General features: G+C 58.4%; 1 protein-coding gene across 4 annotated transcripts in view; it reads right to left on the bottom strand.

The window, feature by feature from the left end:
• The window catches only part of DLGAP4 (DLG associated protein 4), a 191,168-nt gene extending 178,630 nt beyond the window's left edge, over positions 1–12,538 (bottom strand). For 3 of the 4 annotated variants that reach the window (XM_054081903.1, XM_054081899.1, XM_054081902.1), the window contains exon 1: positions 12,306–12,538. The gene's annotated coding sequence lies outside the window, so the exon portion shown is untranslated. The remainder of the gene's footprint in view (positions 1–12,305) is intronic. The other variant, XM_054081904.1, reaches the window with a different exon arrangement.
• Positions 12,539–13,320: the final 782 nt, after the last annotated feature.

Here is a 13,320-nt window from a genome sequence, read left to right as displayed (position 1 = left end):
GCCTAATCAGCCCCAGGGCCCTCAGCCGCTCCCACAACCCCTGTTCTCCAGACCTTTCCCCAGCTCTGTTCCTTTCTCCAGACACACTCCAGCCCCTCAATGTCTTTCCTGGAGTGAGGGGCCCAAAACTGAACTCAGGATTTGAGGTGTGGCCTCACCAGCACCGAGCACAGGGGGACGATCCCTTCCCTGCTCCTGCTGCCCATACCATGGCTGATCCAAGACAGGATGCTGTTGTCCTCCTTGCCCACCTGGGCCACTGCTGGTTCATGTCCAGCTCCTGTTACCCAGCACCCCCAGGTCCTTTTCCATGGGGCAGCTTTCCAGCCACCCTTTCCCAAGCCTGGTGCTGCATGAAGTTGTTGTGACCCGAGTGCAGGATCTGCCACTTTGCCTTGTTGATCCTCATCCCGTTGGCCTTGGTTCATCAATCCTGCCTGTCCAGGTCCTTCCGGAAAACCATCTTTCCCTCAAGGAGATCAACACTCCCGCATGACACATTGCATCGCTGCAGGGTTGTAGTGAACCCATCCCACAGACCTGCAGTAGCCGTGTTCCAAAAGCCCTTGGGAGTGGCTGGAGCCATCAGGGGGCAATTGTGACCTGGGGCAGCATAGCATTGAGGGCTACGCCATGAGCATGAGCAGGGCAGGGAAACATCTCTCTGCCCATGACGGGAGAAAAAACAGATTGAACATACTGATGTCATGGTTATTCTCCTACTTTGAGAGTGCCAGGCAGAGGGATTGGGCAGGACCAAAGGGCGACTGGAGTTGGTGCCATAGTGGTGCACACAGAAGAGAGGGTGCCAGCGGGTTGGAAGATCCCATCCACCATCCTCTGGGTTCACCTCCCAGAAACTTCATGGTGCTCTGCAGGTCCCGGGCACATGCCTCTCTCTCATCATATGGGACCTCTGGATAAAGTATAGGACCATCTATAGGATGCTCCATTCAGCAACCTGCCCAGACAGTGCTGGAGACTTGGCCTTACTGTGTATGTTTGGAGATGTTCCTTTGACCTTCCTACAAGCTGGTCTTGGGGAACCCTCCCTCACCCCTTGCACCCCACTTCAGCCATGGCTCTGGGAGCCACTTCTGTTGGGCTACTGGTTGTCAGCACAGCACATCCCTGCACCCGGCTCTGGTGGGGATGGCAGGAGAGGACTCTCTGCCAACCTCAACCCAGGAGAACCCGAGGGCTGGGGAATGGCTGGGGGTTGCCCAGCCCTGACCACCAGCCTGGTGGAGAGGCTGTGGGCCTGGAGTAGATCAGGAAGCGCTCCTCACCTGATGTTATTTTGGTTGCTAGGTGATTAAATCATCCATCTGCTTATGACAGCACGGGAGAGCAATGAGTCAGTTCCCTTCGTACATGACAGCAAAGGGCTTTTCAACTCCAGCCCACCTCCAGCCTGTCCCTGTCCGCGCCTGCAGGACACTCAAATGGCAGAGCCTACAACCTCTGAGGGAGAGCAGGGCTCCTGCCCAGTGCCGCAGCCCAGCACACCAGGGCAGGGTGGCTGCTGGAGGCAGGCAGGCTGCCGTGGAGCTGTGGGCACCTTCCAACATGTTTCCAGTGAACAGGACCTCCATGGCATCCTGGAGAGCACAGCTGGGCAGCTGTCCCCTCATTATACCACCTTGCAGGAGCAGTTTGCTTTATTGAATTTAAGACAACTTTGAGAGACCAGATGAGCCCCACTAGAAGCAAAGAGGGACCTGCACAGGCTGGAGAGGTGGGGCTGTGTGAACCTCATGAGGTTCAACAAGGCCAAGTGCAAGTCCTGCACCTGGGTCAGGGAAATCTGCACTTTCAATACAGGAAGAGGGATGACGTGATTGAGAGCTGCCATGCAGAGATGGACTTGGGGTGCTGGGGATGAGAAGCTCCACATGAGCTGGCAATGTGTGCTCACAGCCCAGAAACCAACCATGTCCTGGGCTGCATCCAAAGCAGTGGGACCAGCGGGGCCAGGGGGGAGATTCTGCCCCTCTGCCCTTGGTGAGACCCCACCTGGAACCCTGTGTCCAGTTCTGGAGTCCTCAACTTGAGAAGGATATGGATCTGTTAGAGTGAGTACAGAAGAGGCCACGGGGATGATCTGAGGGCTGGAGAACCTCCTGTACATGGACAGGCTGAGAGAGTTGGAGTCATTCAGCCTGGAGAAGAGAAGGCTGTGGGGAGACCTTGGAGCAACTTTCAGTACTGAAAGGGGCTCCAGGAAAGCTGGGGAGAGACTTTTTACAAGAATGTGGAGTGATAAGATGAGGGGGAAAGGCCTCAAATTGGAAGTGTGAAGATGGAAAATATTCTTCATGATGAGGGTGGGGAGGCCCTGGCCCAGGTTTCCCAGAGCAGTGGTGGCTGCCCCATCCCTGGAGGGGTTCCAGGCCAGGTTGGATGGGGCTTGGAGCAACCAGATCCAGTGGGAGGTGTCCCTGCCCATGGCAGGGAGTGGGACTGGATGGGCTTTGAGGTCCCTTTGAACTCCAAACATTCTATGATTCAAAGGGAGGTTTGCTGTGAGTCCCCGGGACAGCTCAGCACCCTCAGCACAGCCACCCCAGCACCTTCCCCCTTCCGCAGGTTCAGCTGCACCCGCTGCGGGAACATTGCACACACGGAGCAGCCGAAGCTGCGCGCTGTGGGAGCAGAGCCCAGGGAAAGGCAGGCGGCTGCAGGGGCGAGCAAGGCAGAAAGGCAACAGTTTGGGAGAAAAAAAAAACATTTGTAGAAAGTGTTTGAAGTCTTTTGGAGGAGGAAAGTGGGAAGGAAGAGAAAGAAGAGCCTGTGTGTGAGTGCATGTGTGCACATGTGAGAGAGCGACAACAGGAGCTCCCTCTCCGCTGAGAAGAAACTATCTCTGTTTCTCAGGTTTGGGAGAGTGTTGAGACACTGGGAAATTAAAGCAATGCCCACAAAATGTGTTTGGAAGTCCAGTTTTCATTAGGAAGGCTGGGAGCTACACACGGCTGCCAGACAGACCCCTCTGCTGCCAACCTGCATGGGCTGAGCTGGGCACCGGCTGCTGGGTGAGGGGTTGGAGGCTCTTTAGCTCCCACGTCTCCTGCCCACACACAGCCTGCTGGGTCTGAAGGCCACCAGGGCTGGTGGAAACCTCGTGTGAGATGCACACAAGAAGTCTCAGTGGCCACATGGAGCTTTGCGGTGTAGATGGAGCCAGGATCCCAAGGGGCTGTGCATCCCCCATCCATGAGAGTCCCAAAGGACAAGCCCTGCAGTAGGGTAAGGAGCACCATGCAGAGCAGAAACGGGACAAAACCACATCAGAGCAGCAGGGAGCTGCCCCAAACTGACTCCTCTACCTCTGCCACTGCAAAACCCTCACTGCTTGTCCCAACCCTTTCGCCCTACACACCCCATGCTGAGGCTGCACTCGGGCAACCATGGCAGCATCCCAAACCCAGCACTCAGCAGCCCAACCCCCGGCAGCTGGGCTGGCAGCCTCCCCACTGCTATCCCCAGTCCTCCCAGGTCCCCCAGCAGTTATCAGGACTTCTTAGTGCAAAGAGACTCATTAATGAATTGCAAAAGGAGGAGGAGGAGCAAACTGAATGGTCTGTCCTATGGGACAGTGTAGCAAGGAGGAGGAGGAGAGCACTCAGCATTGATCTCAGGATACGCAGCCACCAGAGAGAGAGGAACAGAGCGACTGTCCAGAAAATAACTTGGGGTAGAAAGGATGAGGGGTCCAGCTATCCAGGCAGCCTGTCTCGGGGGTTACCAGCACGGTGGAAGCCAAAGATGTGTGGGCAGGAAGAGAGCAGGGCAGGGATGCTGCCGCTAGAGCCACACGGGCACCATCCACAGCAACCTCCACTAAACAGTAGTGCACTGAGCTGGCAGGAGGCAAAGAGAGGCCTGCAGAGCCATGGGCAGGAGAGGTGGGTCCTGGGAGATACCCATGGCATCACAGGAGAAGCCTCTCCAAAGCTATCTCTCCTGACCTCAGGTCTCTTCATCCTGTGCGATGCCATCACTTTGCTGGCTCCTGGCGTGGTGCTGAGCCTGCAGCTCACCAGCAGCAGCACCGGCAGAGGGAGGAGGACAGGCTGGGTGGTGTGGGCAGGACATTTCTCTTTAGCATGTTGGTTCCCAAGCTGTCTCTGCAAGGGCCTGGCTGCTGCCCTTCATGGGCAGCGCTGCAATGGAGCTGAGGGAGCGGGTGCTGGGCTCCTCCTGCCCACCGGCCCTTGGCCACCAGCCCTCAGGGCAGAGGGCACGGAGGCTGCAGGAGTAAGTCTGTCTGCATCACACATGGGCAGTGCTGGGGGCTGTCAGGGAGCAATGGGAGGGGAAGATTTCCCTCCCCAGGTCACAGTTCTGAGCAGAGGAATGGAGACGTCAGAGTGGCAGAGGCTGCACCGTCAGCAGCTTCACCACAGCTGCTCCTCCAGCTCTGACGCCTGGCATCTTTCCTCGGGTCCCAGCAGCGACTGTTTGCAGATCTAGGGAGCCCTGATCTCCAGGAGCCTCCCATCCTCACTTCACACTGGGGGCTTGACTCCCCATGGCTCCGAGCCCATGAGCTCCACTGCTCCTGTACTGGGCAGCGGAAAGGCTGCTCTCCTCCGATCATGCCCTCAGTCCCACAGGCAGACCCATCTGAACCGTTGGAGCTTGCGTGCCCCTGTTCCTGCCCAGTCCTGCTGCCCGACAGCCCACCACAGAGGGCACCTTCAGCAAGCATCCCCCTCTCATGCTGCCCTGGGAGAGAGGACACTGACCATGGTGCTCTGGTGGGTCTGTGTATCCGTGCACCTCCAGCCTGCAGGACATCCCGCACGCTGTTTGGAAAGCACAACCCAAACCTAACACCTGGCCCAGAAATGCTTTTTCCATCCCAGAGACACCCAGCAAATGAGGATGAGACAGGGAATCCCATCAGTTGTTATAAACTGGAAGGTTGAGAAATGCTTTGTGCTTTGGCCAGCTCAAACGCTTCCTCAAGACATTTCTAAAAGGATTGACTCGACCTCTTCCCAAACCAACAGCAGCATCCTGCTGAGACAAAAGAAGGTGGGATAGTTGGAGAACACCAAACCGACCCTTTCTGACCGTTTGGAAGATTGCCTTACTGTTCAGAACATGAAAATGGCTGGAAAAGGGACCTTGTCCCTTAAACAGCCTCTGCTCATACCCAACACCAGCTACAGTTGCCCACGAGGGGTGGCTCCTGGCAGGTGCCTCCTAGCGTCTCACCAGGAGCTGCCAAGTGACGCCACCGTCCCCACAGTTCAGGTCCAGGTGGGCATGGGTGAGAGATAGCGGGACCCAGCGGCCACAGGCGATGAACACCTGGTTGAGGGGCCCATCTCAAGGAGTTGTCCAAGTCCACAATCCCCAGCCGAGCCGCCAGAGCAGCCGTGGGGGTCGCATCCTCTCCACCACACGAAGGATTAATCGGGCGCGGGAAACAGTGAGGGAGCTTCAACTTGATTCCTGCAGCAAAGAAACTGTGCCATTAAAAATCCTCTCTCCTATGACACACACTGAGCCTATTTCAGTAATAGTTTGGCAGGGGAATAACATTACTGAGCCTATAAATATCTCAGGGGGTGCTGCTCTGCTGATGGAGCAGTAGGACATGGCCCTTGCCCACCTTGGTGCTGGCCCTGGTAGCCTCCCGGGGAAGGAACAGCCATCACCATCACTGGAGTTGGCAGCTTCCCGGCCCTGCCCAAGGGTGTAGGACAAAAGGACATGTTATAGGACTGGGGCAGACCCAGAGGAGAGCCATGGTCAATTGGAATGGGGCAAGAGCTGTGTAAGCCCTAGAGACACCAGAGCTGAGCTGGAGGATGGAGGGAAGATGGTGGGAAGAATTAGCATCCAGACGAGGGAGGTGATTCTCCCCCTCTTCTTCACTCTTATGAGACCCCACCTGGAGTATTGTGTCCAGTTTTGGAGTCCTCAGCATAAGAAGGAGATGGATCTGTTGGAATGGACCCAGAGGAGGGCTATGAAGATGATCCAAGGGCTGAAGCACCTCCCGTATGAGGACACATGGAGAGAGTTAGGGTTGTTCAGCCTGGAGAAGAGAAGGGAGACTTCAGAGCAGCTTCCAGTCCTGAAAGGGGCTGCAGGAAAGCTAGGGAGGGACTTTTTACGAGGGTATGGAGTGATAGGACAAGGGGGAATGGCTTTAAATTGGGAGGGGGGAAGATTTGGATTAGACATTAGGAAGAAATTTTTGATGATGAGAGTGGGGAGGCCCTGGCCAGAGTTGCCTGGAGAAGTGGTGGCTGCCCCATCCCTGGAGGTATTCAAGGCCAGGTTGGATGGGCCTGTGAGCGACTGGATCCAGTAGGAGGTGTTGCTGCTCATGGCAGGGCGTTCGAATCGGATGGGCTTTAAGGTTCCTTGCAACCCAAACCATTCTAGAATTCTATGATGTTCTCGAAGCAAACTGTGATGCTCCCTGCAGCTGCAGCCGAGCTCTTTGGTCTGACTCAAACCAGCCTGACACACACAGTCAGCCTGTCTCCATCCTCCTCACAGGGTTCCTCTGGTGCAGAGGGGAGTCTCACAGAAGAACAACTAGGGCTTCTCAGGGCACAAGCCGATGCCCTAATACACCCTGCAGACATTTACTGCACGTTCTTCCCAGCCCTCATGGCATGGAGGGAAGCTGTTCCCTGCAAAGCCATCTGCTGGACCATCCTGGGCACCGAACGTGAGAAAAAACCTCCAATGCCAGCTCCTCTATCAAGGCTCTGAGACAACATGGGTGAAAATACAATGCCACGTCTGAAAGGGATGAGGGCAAGAGGTGTGGAGAGGGTCCGAGCACCCCAGCCGTGCCAGCCAGGCACCATTGCAGTGCTGAGCAGGGAGGGGTTGTCACCCATTTGTCATCTTGCCAGGGAAATCGTGTGGGTGGCCCCTGTCCTGCCAAGACACATTGAGACAAATGGCTGAGGGATTTTGATATTAAATACTTCATGTAAGGCGACTTTGATGACACTCATCATGGGTCTCATGCTGCTCCTCCTGAGCACAGAGTTAAGCCAGTGCTGAGCAGTTTTAGCACTCCTGCCTTGTACATGTTTTCTGCACACGCAAATCTGCCACCCACCTTCCCCGCTCGCAGGCCAGACCTGTGCCCACCTAAAAGTGTCAACACCTTTCTTCAAAGCTTCTGGGTCCCTCCTGCAGAGAGGGCTCCTCCAACTCCTCTCAACTGCTCTACGGGCAGCGCAGGAGATAAAAGGGGATGCAAACCCAAAGGCAGTTGCTGGGGGCCTGAAGGAACGGGGTCTCTTGATGTGAGAATCACCCATGGGATGTGCAGAAGGGTGCACGCTCCCCGTGGAATGCAGAAGCCAGACCCAGGGGACATCAACACGATCCTGTAGGCAGAAGCGATGGTTTGTGGCTGCTTGTCACAGCCCCCCACATCCCCAGTGGGACACAAACCCACTGAGATCGCCATGACAGCTCTGGAAGTGCTTGCTACAAGCAGCTGGAAAGCTTTGCAAAGTGCTGCAGTGAGCCAGGCCTCATTCAGGGAAAGCTCTCAGGAGCTCCAAACCCACCAGCCAGCTGGGAGAGCCGGGAGAGGCTGACATCCCTGAGGGCCTGCCTGAAATGGCACCTTAGGTTCAGCCTCACCGGGAGCTTTCCCTGTGCGATACCTCTGCGAGCAGGAAGGGCCTCAGGGCTCCCTTGCTCTTGCACACACAAAACCATAAGATGAGGCTGCCCGAGGAGCCAACTGGAGACTCTGCTGGTTGCATGGTGCAAACGATACCCACAGACCCAGCTGAGCTCCCAAACCAGACAGGGAAGCAGATACAAAAAGGGAAATACAGCATCACCTGCAAAGCATTGTCATTCTTACGCCACAGAAAGCTGAGACTGACCAAGCCCAAGCTGGAAGAGGTTGGGGCAGATCTCAGGGAGGGTGGTTTCAACAAAGCTTTGGTGTCACATCGCCAAGCTTTTGGCAAGACCTAGCCGAGGGCTTCCCTCACATACCCAAGCAGACGAACTGCATCTTCACTGCCATTTGTTCGGCATAAACCTAATCATACACCCCAAAAAGAAAGACTCGTCAAGGGAACTCCCTGCTCAAAACGAGTGACTCCAATGATTCCAGCTATGGCTTGCGGTTCCCCTGCAACCTCTTTGGTGCCAGTAAACACAGCCTGGAGACCCGTCCTCAAAGCCAGCCTCCTCACGGGGGGTGGGTGATGCCTCAGCCTAATGTAGGGTGACTCAGCACGCCTCACCGTGGTCCATGAGCCCAAAAAAAGCTGTCCCGGGCTGCAGAGCCACAGCACGAGGCCAAGTGCTGCTTCCAGCCCCAGGCACTGCTGCCCAGAGCGCTCGGCCAGCTGCTGCTTCAGCCCTGGGTACGACGGATCCAGGTTGGAAGATGGCAAGAGTTAAAACCATGCCAAGCTCTGGGCCCGAAATCAGCGTATTGAAGCCTTTCCAAAAGCAAATCGGAAGTCAGCGCAGCTTCTGGCAACCAGGTGCTGCTTCGCCCGTGGCTGACGCCGCTAAGCACGAGCTGACGGCTTCAGCCAGAGCCACGGGCAGCAAAACCAGGGGCACAGGTGGATGCGGTGGCACGGGGGGAGTCCTCCCAAGGACACTTCTTGCAGGCTGCTCCCCTCCTCTGCTGATGGCGAAGAGATGATGTGGGCACCGAGGAAAGCAGGCTGCCATCTGGATCCGGGACTATTCATCTCTGACGCCGGCAGGAGCGGCTCAGCGCTCGGAGAAGCCTGATTGTGGACAGATTAGAGGGGACACAGCGTGTTCATCTCTCTCCACGCTGTGCTGCTATTACCCAGCCTGAAAATCAAGGCTCATTTTTCATGCAAAGATGCACAATGGTTAACAAGAGAAAAGCTTGCCTGGGAGGCACGCAGGTATCAAACCAATTTCAAAACGGGTCTCCAATTACTACTGATGTTTATTTGATTTACTCTTTCTGGCTTGCCAGATGTTTATGCTCCAAGGCTGAAATTCAGCCCTGCGCTACTGGGCTGGCGCGAGGGGGTACGAAGGTGCAGAAGTCTCCTGCTGCAGAGTGGCACGTTTCCCTTGCGCTGCTCTGTTCCGTCGCCACTCGCAGCCATGCTTCAAACTGTACCGGTACGTCATGGACACCGAGAGGAGCGGAGCTGCTGCGGAGATCAGACCTGGGCTTGCACACACCAGCTGCCGAGCTGGGATTTGGAAAAGCCCCATTTTCCTACCGACATAAGAAGCAGCCCCATGTCTCAGGGGCAGGAGTGGCGGCTCCGACCAGGCGTTAGCTTCCCGCAGGAAGCCTCTGGGCTGGCTCTGTTTTGTGCTTCCTTAGAGAAGAAGCAGTCGGAGGCAGATTCACAAGGCTCCAAGTGTCCATTTTGCAGGAAGCACTCCAAGATGGTCCTGTGGGCCACCAGCCCCCGTGCATCTGCATGGCTGTATCTGCTCAGGGTGCAGCAGGTGCCAGTCCTACACCGGGATGGTGGCACAGCGTTGGAAAGGTCACCAAGGTTCAGATCATCAAAGGCACGATGGTGTCAAACTCCAATTGAAATGATGGCAACGAGGCTCTAAATCCTGCTCCTGCCTGGTCCGCTTCCTGGACTGGGGCTCCCTAACTGCGTCAAAGCCTGTAGGAGAGTTTGTAGGGTGGCAATTCTCTCCTGGAGGGGGACCAGCACATGGGGGGGACGCTTGTCTGTACCTTCAAATGTGTAATGCGAATGTAATGACTTGACCACTGCCTTGAGGAGGATCCACACCACCGCTACAGCCAGAGGGACACCAGGGAGCAGGTGTCCACTGGGGCCAGAGGGTGCTGCCCTGCCAGGCACTGCCGCTTGCTGCCAGCCGCCTCCGATGCCCAACAGCCCCTCTGGCTCTGTCGGAGCTGGGGCAAAGCAGGAGCATGATTCCTCAGGCAAAACCTAGCAGGCAGCGGGGAGTGAAGCTCAGGCTGGCCACCCTGCCTCTGCATTGCCAGGGCCATGCGGAAGGGATGGCAGAGATGAGCTCTGCCTTTCCCCACCTCGGGGTGCACAGTGTGGCTGGGGCGCATTCGGTGCCCAGGGGGGAAGGCGGGAGCCCCTCTCCCTCCGAGCCAGGAGCTCCCACCAGATGGGGCCCCTCTGCCCGTAGAGGATGTCGGCAGCCCTGGCACATGGGTGCTCACCACCTCCCTGAGCCTCTCCACTTTTCCCACACGTGCCTGCTCCTTCCATCACACTTGCTTGTTCCGGGCACACCCCCACATCCCCCAACATGCACGGACCCCGCAGCCACACATCGCCAACCGATCCACGCGCGTGCACGCACCACACGCAGCCGGAGCAGGGCACACGCATGCACCAGGACGCGCGCACACACGCACGCGGAGCCTGGGGTTGCTCCCACACACAGGCTCGATGCGGTTGGCACGCACGCGGAAACAGGGACACGCTCAGCTCCGCATCCCTCCCAGTGACAGGCGTGTTGTGGAGCTCCCGCCCAGGCACAAACGCACACGCCGGCTCCGCAGTGGATCCCACACACACACGCACAAACACTCAGCCTGGGCTTCTCAAACACACACACACACACATGGAAGCGCAATGTGGCTCCCAGGGAAACCGCTGGGGCCAGGCTTTGCTGGGGCTCTCGCACCCATCCTGCGCAGCCGTGGAGCCCAGACACGCTGCAATCGGCACCTGCACACCTTGGCCTCCCACTGCCCCATGCTCCCTGTGCTCCCTGCACCCAAACACTCGTGGGGTGTGATGGGCAACACCCGCTGTGGGTGCTGGACCTCACACACATAGAGTCTCTGAGCTCATTGCCCTGCAGCCGTTTAACTCCTTGTTGCCCAGTCCCAGCACTATCCAGCCCAGTCCAGCACCATCCAGCTCTGCACTGTCCAGCCTGGCCCCAGCATCATTGATCCTGACCCCAGCATCATTGATCCTGGCCCCAGCACCATTGATCCTGGCCCCAGCACCATCTAGCACAGCCCTGCACTGTCCAACCCGACCCCAGCATCATTGTGACTCCATCCCAGCATCGAGACTCCATCCCAGCATCATTGAGACATGATCCCAGCATCATCGAGCCTGGCCCCAGCATCATCCAGTCCATCCCTGCACCATCCAGCCCGATGCCAGCATCACCAAGTTCCCACACACAGGCTCCAGCATTGTCCAGCCTGGCCCCAGCACTATCTTGTATGGCCCCAGCACCATCCAGACCATCCCTGCACCATCCAGCCTGGCCCCAGCATCCTTGAGCTCTTCCCCAGCATCACCCAGCCCATTCCCAGCCCTGTCCAGCCCAACCCCAGCACCATCCAGCCCAATCCCAGCATCACCCAGTCTGGCCCCAGCACCATCCAGACCATGACTGCATCATCCAGCCCAACCCCAGCTTCCTTGAGCTCTTCCCCAGCATCACCCAGTCTGTTCCCAGCATCATCCAGCCCAACCCCAGCACCATCCAGACCATCACTGCACCATCCAGCCCGACGCTAGCACACTCAAACTCTTCCCCAGCATTACCCAGCCCATTCCCAGCACCGTCCATCCTGGCCCCAGCATCCTAGAGCCCTTCCCCAGCAGCATCCTTGAATCTTTCCCATCCTCATTCATGGCATCTCTGCACCGTCCAGCCCTACCCCAGCATCACCCAGCCTGTTCCCAGCACCAACCAGCCCAACCCCATCATTGTCCATCTCAGCTCTGCACTGTCCAGCCCAGCTCATCATCCTTGAGCCCTTCCCCAGCATCTCCCAGCCCATTCCCAGCCTCATCCATTGCAGCTCTGCACCGTCCAACCCTACCCCAGCATCCTTGAGCCCTTCCCCAGCACCATCCAGCCCGACCCCAGCATCCTTGAGCCCTTCCTCAGCACCGTCCAGCCTGGCCCTAGCATCATCCAGCCCTTCCCCAGCATCACCCAGCCCATTCCCAGCCCCATCCCTCGCAGCTCCGCACCGTCCACCCCGACCCCAGCATCCCCCAGTCTGTTCCCAGCAGTGTCAAGCATCCTTGAGCTCTTCCCCAGCATCACCCAATCTGTTCCCAGCACCGTCCAGCCCGACTACAGCATCATCGAGCCCTTCCTCAGCACCGTCCAGTCTGGCCCCAGCATCCCCCAGCCCATTCCCAGCGTCATCCAGCCCTTCCCCAGCATCCCCCAGCCCATTCCCAGCACCATCCGTGGCAGCTCCGCACCGTCCAGCCCGTTCCCCCACATCCCCCAGCCCGTCCCCCCCACCCCAGCCCGCACCCCGCGGGTCCCGGCCCCTCCCCGGTGCCGGGGCTCACCTGGCCGGGCGGCAGGAGGCGGCGGTGCCCGGGCCGGTCCCGCGGCGGGGCAGCCCCCGCTGCTCGCAGCGCCCCGGCGGGGGGGCCCGGCTCGGATCGGCCCGGCCCCGGCCCCCCTCCCCTATGCGGAGGCTCCGGCGGCACCGAGGCGATGCCCATTCATTCAGCTTGTCCCCCGCAGCCCTCCCCTTCCGCCCCTGGATGGAGGTGGTGGTGATGCTGCGGCGGTACCCAGAGCCCCGGGAGAGCGCGGGGAGGAGGAGGGAGGGAGAGGAGGAGGAAGGAGAGCAGAAGGAGGGAAGAGAGAGAGGGAGAGGGAGGGGGCTGCCCCCAAAACCAGAGCTGGATCTGGAGAAGACTCTGGGATTTCCACAAGGAAATCAGGGCAGGGTGCGGAGCGGGGCTGGCACAGCACCCTGCACCCAGCCCAGCACCAGGGATGCTGCTGCCAGGGTGCCAAGGGGCTCAGCATCCAGCCCAGCACCCAGGGATGCTGCCAGGGTGCCAAGGGACACTGCATCCAGCCCAGCACCCAGGGATGCTGCTAGGGTGCCAAGCACACAGGGATGCAGTGAGGGTGGAAAGGGCCCCTGCACCCAGCCTAGCATGCAGGGGTGCTACAAGGGTGGCAGGGGGACCTGCATCCAGCCCAGCACCCATGGATGCTGTGAGGGTGCCAAGGAGCCCTGCATCCAGCCCAGCACCCATGGATGCTGCGAGGGTGCCAAGGACCCCTGCATCCAGCCCAGAACCCATGGATGCTGTGAGGATGGCAAGGACCACTGCATCCAGCCCAGCACCCAGAGATGCTGCGAGGGTGCCAAGGACCCCTGCATCCAGCCCAGCACCCATGGATGATGTGAGGATGTCAAGGACCACTGCATCCAGCCCAGCACCCACGGATGCTGCGAGGGTGCCAAAGGCAAGCAAAAGCCGGGGGAATACAGGTGGTGGGCATGACCGTCATGCAGGGGTCAGAGCATTGTCAGGGCTCTTCTGCAGAACTTAAATGTCC

The sequence above is a fragment of the Cuculus canorus genome, chromosome 16 (assembly GCF_017976375.1).
Source record: "Cuculus canorus isolate bCucCan1 chromosome 16, bCucCan1.pri, whole genome shotgun sequence".
Lineage (NCBI taxonomy): Eukaryota > Metazoa > Chordata > Aves > Cuculiformes > Cuculidae > Cuculus > Cuculus canorus.
The sequence above is the reverse complement of the archived record's forward strand: the minus strand, read 5'-3'. Positions and strand labels throughout refer to the sequence as shown.